At 37.3% G+C, this 11652-nt stretch overlaps 1 pseudogene; it reads right to left on the bottom strand.

Moving 5' to 3' along the window:
• Window positions 1–4064: 4064 nt before the first annotated feature.
• On the bottom strand, window positions 4065–8976 carry LOC149178555 (DNA topoisomerase 2-like; annotated as a pseudogene).
• Window positions 8977–11652: the final 2676 nt, after the last annotated feature.

Here is an 11652-nt window from a genome sequence, read left to right on the forward strand (position 1 = left end):
AATTGATTCTACCAATATAATATGACCTAGGATGTTGGGACTGTTGAGCTCTTATTGTTGATACATTTCACAACCTTGTCAGAATGTCTTATCTGGCGGAGCAAAGAGCAAGCGCAATATGCATGGCGCAATATACCATTATATTGTTATTACCATTATATTTTTTCTGGGAGGTCTGGAAATGGAGAAATAAAATCATCTTCAACAACCACCAGATTTCTGAACTGCGGGTTTTGGAAAACATCAAACTGGCCCGGCCCACACTACTGGTTCATATCTGCATACCGGGCCGAAGGTTTCTTCTTGCAAATCCACCCCTACAGTGGTTTTCCCGGCTGCCTATTTTGATGGAGCATCGCAAAGACATATTTGCGGATGTGGTTTCTGGATTGCCTTCTAGCTGGATCAGGGATTCTGGATACATTGGGGTGCTGGCCATGGCACGAACACTTAAGCTGAAGTAATGTCACTCTAAGGTTTACTTTGGTTCACAAAATTTTTGAACATCCCAATATTACACATATATGAGGACTTGGACGGGCACATATCTATCAAACCACTCTTCAAGGCTGGCTCTTCCAAGTACAACAACTTTGGACTTATTATCTGGGTTCATCTATTGCATACATAGGAAGAGAGCATAACCATTTTACACTCTTCAAGGTTGGCTCTTCCAAGTACAACAACTCTGGACTTATTATCCGGGTTCATCTATTGAACACATAGAAAGAGAGCATAACCATTTTAGAGGCAGACTCTCGAAAAAAGGACTTCATGCTGAAGCGAATGTACGACACATTGAGATTAAGATGGAAGGACAAATTCTAGACGCCGGGGTGATGACTTTCTCTGAATAGAACTATTTCTTTGCAGGAATTCTCATATGTACAAGATGAACTTTGCCGGGATACAACATGCTGGACATCCTATCAACCCATTTTGTGTTTTTGATTTGTACATATTACTTTTCCTATGCTTGGTTTGCTGATTCACTTGTCATCATTATGCCTGCACAATACTGGTTATGATAGTCTATACTTCTGGATTTGCCAGAATAGTTTTGACTGGTACAGAAAGATGATATTTGATGTATTTTATTACATCTATATGTTGATCTCATATCACGTGTTTGTAAAATTTCTTTTTGATGAATATATCACTTTTTCCATACTGAAAAATAAAATTAGAGACAACCTTGTATGAAGCAACTTGGTCTTATGTAATTTGTTCAGCTTAATTTGACGGTGCACGTGCTTTTTGTAAATTAACAGCTTGTCTATGGCAAATGTGAAGTACATTGAAAACCTGTGAGTTTGTCAATTTGCAAAGAGTTAAAAGTATATCCTTTACTGAATCGTGATAATAATTAATTTCTTGGTATATGTATTACAAACTGATTCATAATGGTGTTGGATTGTAAGCAAGGGTAGTCCCTACAGATTTGATGGGAGATCGAGAAGACTATACAAATAGTTAACCCAGAAGATCTCACGCAAGGTTACATATTGGAAAAAAGATATATCCTATCTAGCTAGACTACAACGGATCTGTGACTGCTGCATGTATGGACGGTTCTCTGAGAGGCAGAAGCACATCCATCACTGCATTCGTCAAAGAAGCAAAGCCATTACTGTATTCATCAAATAATATGTTTAGACCAAAAATATCAAATAATATGTTTAGACCAAAAATATCAAATAATATGTTTAGACCAAAAATGAGAACGGATCAATGGAGAAGTATGAACTTAAGCCAAGATTTTCTGAAAAAATCATATAGAAATTTTAGGGTCGATAAGTTTCGAATCTCTATCGAGGTTCATTATAGGACATGGTGGAGATTTATTATATGATGGTGATAAACCTTGATAAAGGTTCGAAACGCGTCACCCTAAAATTTTCCATGTGATTTCAAATTTTGACAAATCAGAAATCAGAAATATGAACTTATTTGTTCAGTAAAATTACATTACACATAAATCTTGTCGCATTAAGCAAGATATTTTAATTATCTACAGAGACAGGGACTAACTGCCTCGCAGCTATCCACCTTGTTCATTTTGGTTAAGATTACAAATCTGTGAAGGTTGTATTCGGCGAGCAGTGAACACTGTGGCCACTGGACCACGATTGTGATTATTAAATGTTGTTATATTTACTACTCACTTTCTTCACTGAAGCTTTCTCCCAAGTTTTCTTCACTAAAACCTTCTCCCAGTCGTTGGCGTAGCTGCTCGAATACTCCCACACTACATTGTAGTTTGGGACATCCAGACACATCAAGCTTCACCAACGATCTCAAATGCTCAACTTTGGGCAGCACCTGTAAATTGGAACACGGACGCAGCTGAAGAATTTGGAAGCCCTTTAGATCCCCAACTGAGTCTGGGAGCATTTGCAGAGCATGGCACCCTTCCAGGTCAAGACTTTGGAAAACCGTCAACTTCCCAACCGAGTCTGGCAGCGTCCGTAGAGCGCGGCACTCGCCCAGGACAAGACTTCGAAGGCCCGCCAGATTCCCAACTGAGTCTGGGAGAATTTGCAGAGCACGACACCTACTAAACATGGCCATTGAATTTCAGCCCTTGACCATTACAGACAAACCATCCACATTTTTTCAAATATCAATGAAAACCATGGCACGGTAGAAAATCCAGAAATTCAAATTGCAGATCTGTTTTATATATTAATATGAATATGAAAATCTTGGAGCCCTAAATCAAACCCAGATACATGAACCATACACTGAAAGTGGCAAATATATTAAAAACAGGCAAGGGCATCATATATATTCCCATGATTGAAAATTAAAAATTTCTCAAATAGAAGTACTGTAAAAGCCACCAAGCTAAACTTTACCTTCTGAGCATCTTTGAAAAGTTTCCTGATAAACAAAATCAAAAGTGTATCAATTTCAGATCTCTCACATGTTTCTTCAGTTTCTTCTCAGAACCCTCACCTAATCATAGAGTACAAATTCCAGCAGCTGTGTGGGAATCCAATTGCTCAAGACATGCATAGAATGAACAATGTCCAAAGTATTTTCAAAGAATAGCAGCGTCTGTGTTATAGTGATATACATGACGAAAGTTCCTATTCCTCCCTCATTCTCACGGCGAAAGTTCCTATTCCTCCTCCGATGTCCAACCCAATTCGAATTGTCTTCTTCTTCAGATTCAATACCTCGTCGACAGAGTAATCCATGGAGCCACCGCCATTTACCCACCTGGTTTTCTCCCGGCCTTGAAGATCGAAGCAGTCTTTGCAGTCATCGAAGCCCTTCTGGTATTTTCTCTGAATGAGGCAGGAGTAATTCTTGCAAGAATATACAGTCCAGACGACACTGTAAAATCAGGGGGGCTTTTCGCATGCTCTCAGGAAGTTGCAACTTCTTCCTTAAGCTCAGCCGTGAGCCCACAGATGTCAAGTGAAAGGTGAAACGTTTTTTCAAGGTTTTTAATATTTTAAAACATTTTTTATTTATTAAATCAGACAGCTAATCAGACGGTTGATTTTTGTTCAATCGTCTAACAAAAAATCTAACGGCTACGATTAGGATAGAAAGGCATTTGGGGGAGTTCACTTCAGAGGGAAACGCCTTACGGCGTAAATATGGATACAGGAAGTATACGAAGTTTTGCATACATACACAGAGCGCCCCTGTGACTCCGCAGCTTGATCGAATTCAACCACAACAGATAAAGCACGCAACTGATAAAAAATTAAGAATACACTACACAGGAATCACAGAAGTAACACAGATTGCTCTGCAATATTTTCATTCATACACAAATTCCTCTCGCTCGACTGTCTTTTATTAAATCAAAACACAAATAAATACATTGTGGAGATCATTCCAGCTCCACGAGAGCAGGACCATAAGATCTAATTTAGCACAATCAAACTAACTCAGTATAAAATATGTTTTATATCCTGCTTTCTACAGTATAATGAAGACAGCGGTGACCTTCCTAAAGTAAAGCAAAAGAAAAATATTTACTGAAGCATCCTCTGAAAGTTAATGTTAATTACTTGAATCACCAAGTGAAAGACATCATGAGACCATTCCATAACGTAATGCCTTATCTCTATTAACATATGAGATACACACCTCGAACTAGATAATCCTTACTACAATGCCGCTCATAAGGCCAGTTCATGCACTCCTACAGAAGTGCTTTCTCCGATGAGAGGCCAGCACTCTCTCCAATACCAAAAAGAGAGTGCTAAAAGGATCAATTAAATGATGAAATGCACAGCCACATGAGACCTGCATACTCTACATACCCCACACCATAACAATATAAATGCAGCGATGGTAAATTCTGGAATAAAACAAGATATTTCCGCAAACTATTCCTGCTACTTTATCTGACCAGGCAAATAAGTGTAGAATCACAGATACATGGAAAGCACATTGCTTCTATGCAGATGTGATGTGTAAACAGTGATATACCATTTTCTGGATCTTATGCAAGAGATTTGCGATTCAAAAATGACTAGTTTTTTCTCACATATGAGATCCAAAATGCACACCTGATATCCCAATTGGCGTAGCAGAAACAGAACTGACTTAATGACAAGATGTTAAGAGGCCTGCACCTGATGTCCCAATTGACGTAGGAGAAACAGAACTGACTTAATGACAAGATGCTAAGAGGCCTGCACTTTGCAATCTACAATACCAAAAATATATTTGCAGTTGAATGATGGAATGCATCAACAAATGAGGCCTGCGTGCTGTAGATAGACCATGCCATAAAGATACATAAGCAGCAAGATTAAATTGTAGAAGGAACCACAAGATATTTCTAGATATTCTCTGTGACTTTATCTGACCAGGCCAACAAGTGCAGTTAAGTGACAACCACATTGCTTCTATGTGGATGTGATGTCAAAAAGTTGTACAAACATTGTAGTCTATGTCAACTATCATTGATGCTAAAGAAAAGCATTTTTGAAGCTTGCAAGAAGATACTTATGCCATCCAAAGAACCCATAACTGATATAAAATCAGAACCAGAAGAATACTTGGTAAAATATGTACATTGTGCTGAATAGCTTTCCTAGATTGGTCATAATCTTCTATTCATTGATGCTAAAAGAAAAGCCGTTCTGAAGTTTGCCGTAAAAGGCACTAATGATACAACTGTTTTGAAATCAGAACCACCAGAATACCAAGTAAAAGATGCACATTCTTCATTGAGAACCTTTCCTACTTTAGTCATCATCTTCTACAAAATCTGAATCACTGATCTCAACTTCATCTTCATCACTGCTCTCACTCAAGGCATACTGCACAGGAGCTCGAGTCGCTCTCTGTGGCCTGCTTCGCCCAACTGGCTTTGGAGCTTCGTTGACTTCTTCAGGACTATTGGACGAAGATCCAGCAGAGCCATTTGCACTAGGAGGACTTGTATCACTCTCCTGCATCAGCTTTGACATTACTGATCCACTTTTCTTGTTGAAAGGAGATGGTCTCATTTTTCTCACTTTTTTCTCAGGGGATTTCTTGTAAGGTGATGGTTGTACAGCATCAACAGCAGCATCAACAGAAGTAGGCTTTAGCATTTCATCAATCAGCTTTTGTCCCTGGGTTGGCCTTTTGGGTCCTCTCTTTCTAGGTACAGGGGCAGTAGTTGTAGAATTAGACTTGTTAGGGTTTGTTTTCGAGGGTTTGGAGGCCTTAGCAACAGCACGCTTCTTTGACCCCTTCCTAGGAATGGCTTCCTCATAATCAGTGTCGTCATCTTCATCAATTCCAAAATCAGAATCACCATCACTGGCAATAGTGGCCTTCTTTGTTCTCCCATTGGCAGCCTTCCCTTTTGCACCAGCCTTCCTTGGTTGTTTCTCTCCCTCTTCATTTTCTTCTTCTTCTGGAATGGTTTCCATTGTACCATCTTCATCTGACATCTCAACGTAGACAGGGGCAGCCTTTTTTGCCCGTCTAGTGGTCTCTTTCTGGTTTGGTTTAAAATCTTCAGTTGGTGAATTTTGTTTGCTTCCCTGATCCTCAACAACTGCAAATTGAAAAAAATACAAGTACTCAGATTACAGAATGCAAATTTATATTAGAAGAGACTGAAGTGCCCAAATAACAAAAGTTTTATATTCATGCATTGTATTTTTTATAGGAGACTGTTTGGTTCTCCCACAATTTATGGACATCATTGTACTCAATAGTCCCTTTGACCTACTTTGTGGTCATTAGTTGGACATAGATATAATTATCTCATCTTATCTCATCTCTTGAGTAAATATCAATTGCTGCAGAAAAAATATGATGAGGAACCTGATTGATCTGTTGATAAGCCATTGTTATAAGATGCCAACCGATCCTGCAGGCTGGTATCTAATTCATCGTCCTCATCGCTTTCCACTTCCTGAAAAGATCCAATTCACATCATCCATGTTAAACAACAACATAAATTGGATCCTACGGAAATAAATAGAAAGCAACTTAAACAAACCATTTGTTTTTTCGCAGCCCCTTTCTTGCCGCCTCCACGCTTGGGTTTCGCAATTTCTGCAGATAGATGCCAGGCATACGTCAAAGCTTTTACAACCACAGGGATGACATTTATAACAGTGAATTTCAATCGCAGTTGATTAAAAACAGCATTACCATTCTGTGCATTAGTTGTAGTAAGAGAGGCAGTCGATGCCTGATTGTTGGTGGTTGATTGAGAATCAGTTTTTTCAGCAGTTACAGTTTTTTTGGTATTTTTTTCTCTGGTTTTTGCCTACTTGTCTGAAGATTCTGGCAGAATCATTTCCCATGTTGCTCAATTCATATTCATCATCCTTGGGCTCCTGTAGTTCTTGAGCCTACAAAAATTACAGACAAGTGAGAAACCAAATATACCAAAAGCCATAAGAGTGGATGAAGCAACTCGTTTATCAGACAGGATGAATCACACAAATCTCGATCTACCAAAGGTGTCAAAAGATGAGGAACATACATCCAACTCCTTTGTAAAGGCATCCAAGTCTTTCCACCATAGAGATTTGGGTGTTGCCTTTTTAAGCTCCTCAACGTCATCCTCAAGCTTGTCTCGTTCAGCACATAATTGCTGCACCTTTTCTAAAGTCAATGTTCCTATTGCCAAGGATAGAAGATACTCATAATCTCCAGCACGAACACCCTTTACTGTCTCAATGTTGTCTTCAGGAGACTCTTCAGCATCTTCTATTGCCCCAGCAATAGCTGCCTCAACAGGTTTTCCCTTCTTGGGGAATGGGGTGAAGCCTTCGTTCTTCAATTCAAGCAGCAACTCTGCACGTTTCTTGTTGCTCACTATGATTTCTCCATTTACAACCCCCAGTATGAATCTAACTTTATTGTCCAATTTCAGCAAATCAAGCTGAAGGTTGTCCAATTGGACTTTCTGGATTCACAATTTCAATTCAATGTTAAAAGCGTTCATTCCAAAATTTTGTTGTTCATTATATGAAACAAAAACACAATTTGTTGGGCTTTCAAAATTTCAATCCATGGCATCTTTTGACGAGGCATTGCCAAAACAAGTTCTTGGAGACAAAGTAAGACAAAGAGGGCAGGCACAGAAATGGCAGAAAACAAATGTGTTGGTAATGCTAAGCCAGAAAGAAGGCTCTGGCTAAAGAGGATAGCACAGAAAAACCCTACCTTTCTCTTTTCATAGAATTCCAGTCGGATATGATAGAAGTCCTCCAGAACTGCAAGTTTATGAGGTAATCCCATTTAGAACCGTTCTTCAACTCATGCATTTAAATACAAGATTGAAGCCTACCAGACAACCAAATAATGATGAATTTAAGGAATGTACCTTGCTCAGGGGTCTCATATTTATGAATGATTCCCTTTGAGTCAAAAAGATGCATGTTACTTGTATTGACTGTAGTAGTCAGTGTGAATTTCTTTAAAAGACCCTCTTGAAGTGCAATCTTCATATTCTCTTCAGAAAGTGACACCTCAAAATGGACCCTGGTATCAGTATTGTATTCCTTGTAGTCCTGGAAGACAAATATTTTCATTAAAAATCATTTCACGATATTTAAAAATTCTTACGTGTAACCTATTTGTATGAATGACAGCAACCCACCCTTATGAATGGATCTTTAATCTTATCATTCCCAGTCATCAACGCTTCCAAAAATTCCTTGTAATCCTGAGTCCACTTGCGAACGGGCAACTCTGTAATTCTCAGTGTGGTCTCATTAATTTCTTCTATGATGCCACTAATCGTGTAACTCACACAATTATCCTTTACAGCTGTTTGTTCAATTGTACCCTGAACACACCCAAGATTAAGAGTGAAAACAACGGTTGAATCAAATTTGTAAAATATTCTGCAAATCTCTATATTGAATAATGGACAGAATATTACCTTAAAACCCTTGTACCAAGGTGTCATTGGCTGCAAGGGTTCATCATTAAGCATGCGCTTTATATTTGCGGCAATATCCCTTGGGTTGTAGTTAGGTACAAAGGAACTCCAACCAGTTCCAATTCCTTCACTTCCATTCACAAGGACCATCAGAATAATTGGCACATATCTAAGCCACATACAGAAAACCAATGAAAACCCATGCTTGCAATAAAACATATATATAACACAAATTCCTGGTGTACAAGACTCCCCAGGGTTATACGAAATTTCTGAATCCCACAATTCGCCATCCTTCTGTACCTGCCTATCAACTTATACACAATTCTGAATACAACAATTTATCACTCTTCTATACCGAACTACTTACCACGTTGGCTCAATTTTCTGGCCATCTTCATTCAAGTAATCCAAGAGTACATCATCGTCTTTTGGGAACAAGAAGCGTGTTATTGGTGACAGGCATGTGAAAACATATCGAGCGCTTGCATGGTCTTTTCCACCGTCATAAACGACCCACATAGGCAGGAGGTTTCATTTAGATGTAAGAATAAATAGCAGTGGTAAAGATCATTAAGATTCAAAAGCAACTACCTCCCTGAATTTCTCACCTGGGCTCTGGTACCAAATTGTCCAAGCGGGGCAAGAAGGTTAATGTTGTTACTTCCAACAAAATCTTGTGCCATTCCAATAATTGTGCTAGCAAGACTCTGCTCACCGTGATGGTAAGCAGAATGCTCTGAGACATAACCCGAGAATTGAGCCACCTGTTTAAGGAAACAACATTATTATTGTAAATTCCAAGAGTCCGATAAGCACTGCCGATAAGGGAGTAAATAATTTCATGGTAAGATGAGACAACCTTTGCTTGCGTAACAAAATTTCTCTTGAAAGAACAAAACAATATTTTTCTTTGCCCTCAATAACGCTCAAGTTGATAAGAAATATTATTTTATTCACAAATGGAGGATCCACAAGTTGGGTAGTCGAGTATACGAAAGTATTTCGAAAAACTTAAATAGCTTTATTGGTTCCGACCTCAACTTAAAAGCAAGTCGGGGCAAGGTCTAGGTCATGGGGTCGAAGTAGTGGTGAGGTTGGAAGGTCAAAGGTCGGGAGATGGAAACCTTTATAAAATATTTGTCTTAGTTCTGACCTCCAATTTTGGTAGGTCAAGCGAGAAAGCAGTTGAGATAGTGAAATTCAATTTTTTTACCCACCGATATAGGTATAGCATTTGATGAAGCTCCTGAATCTATAAGACAATTGTGAACATTTCAATTGCAAATTTTAAAAGCCAAGAGACATATAATCTATACAACATTCATTTCTTCCCATTCATTTTCAAAATCAACTAATCCATGATGTGAAATATTCCATAAAACATTAACCATCTTAGTGGACTCGGATCCTCCTTTTCTTTCTTGTGATTGCTCATCTTCCTCTGCTTCTAAAAAAACCTTAAACATATTTATAAAAGAATCAAATGTTAATGATAAGGAATAATGCTCAAATCGAGAAAAAATATTATTTTATTCATAGATGTGCTCTACAGAAATCAGCCTGTGCACAATCATCAATATTAAATTCTTCAACATTAGTTTGATTGGAATTTGGTGGTTGGTTTCTCCTAAAAGGTCTCCATGTTTTTTTTTATAGCAAGTGTTTTAGAGACAACATTCTTGACATCAATTATTTCATTAGACATTTCCTTGGTTACCTTTTGAATAGAGTCTAAGTCAATGACTTTTTTTTTTGCAATCACTAGTTTTACTAGTTGAAGGTTTTTTTTAGTAATTGTTTTGGTTTTTCCCCGACCAAAAAGTTGCTTGGACACTATTTTGAGATTTTTTTTTTTGGCATTTAAAGCTTCTTCTATATTTAAATCTAATGTTGGTTTATCTTCTTTAATGACAGAAAAAGCCACATTTGAGGGAAGGGCAGTCGTATGAACCTTAGTGAATACATCATCTCCTAGTCTTCAGTCTGTAGGTATCTTATGAAGAATAGAATGAAATATTCAGTTGAAATATTCAATTGATTCAATAGAATTCATTCTAAGATTTCATATTTCCACAATTAATGATGCCTTTGTTTTATCTTCACCAAAGCTCTTGATATATTGCTTTTCAAAAATATCCCAACTAGTAATGGAACCATCATAACATCTGATGAAGCTCTTGAATCTATAAGATACTTGTGAACATTTTGATTGCAAATTTCAAAAATCAAGAGAAATATAGTCTGTACAACATCGTTTTATTCCTCTTCATCTACATAATGAACTATTCCACCTTGTGAAACATCCCATAAAACATTAACCATATTAATGGTCTCAGATTCTCCTTTTCTTTCTTGTGATTGCTCGCCTTCTTTAACTTCCACAAAAACCTTAAACATATTTATGAAAGCATCACATGTCTTTTCATAATGGTTATTATTATGTGCTCTGCATAAATCATCCTGTGCATAACCATCAATACTGAGTTCTTCAAAATTAGTTTGATTTGAATTTGGTGGTTGGTTTCTCCTAAACCTCCATGTTTTTATTACACGAGGTGTTTTAGACACAACATTTCCAATAATGTTATTTCATTAGACATTTTCTTAATTACTTTTTGAGTAGATTCTAAATCAAGAACTTTCTTTTATCATCTCTAGTCTTACTAGTTGAAGATTTTTTAGCAATGTTTTTGGTTTTTTCCTGACTGCGAAGTTGCTTGGATGCTATTTTAAGAATTGTTTTTTCAACATTCAAATTTTCTTTCATATTTAAATTTAATGTTTCTTTATCTACTATAATGATGACAAAACCCACAATTGAGGGAAGGGCACTAGTATAAGCCTCAGTTAACACATCATCTCCTCGTCTTGAATCTTTTCGTATCCTATTAAGAAAAGAAATAAATATTTGGTTGAAATCTTTAATTGATTTACCATAATTCATTCTAATATTTGAGATTCCTACAATTAAGGTTACCTTTGTTTTATCTTCACCAAACTTCTTGATAAATTTCTTTCCAAAAATATCCCAACTATTAATGGAACTATCAGCCAATGTAAAATACCACATTGTAGCTTTCCCTTCAAATGTGAAAGGAAATAACTTATAGACTTGATCTTCATGTTAAATTGTTCCTAGTTCCACAGATAACATAAACTATTTAACATTCTCCTTAGAATTGATGGGTCCATCTGAATTAAACTTAGGAAGCCATTCCTCAGAATCTTCTGTTTAAATGGCTATATACTCTCCAGAATCATTGCCCAATTGCCTATTA

Source organism: Pinus tabuliformis, chromosome 4_1 (genome assembly GCF_031772625.1).
Source record: "Pinus tabuliformis cultivar Carrire ecotype Pingquan chromosome 4_1, CPIR1, whole genome shotgun sequence".
Classification (NCBI taxonomy): domain Eukaryota; kingdom Viridiplantae; phylum Streptophyta; class Pinopsida; order Pinales; family Pinaceae; genus Pinus; species Pinus tabuliformis.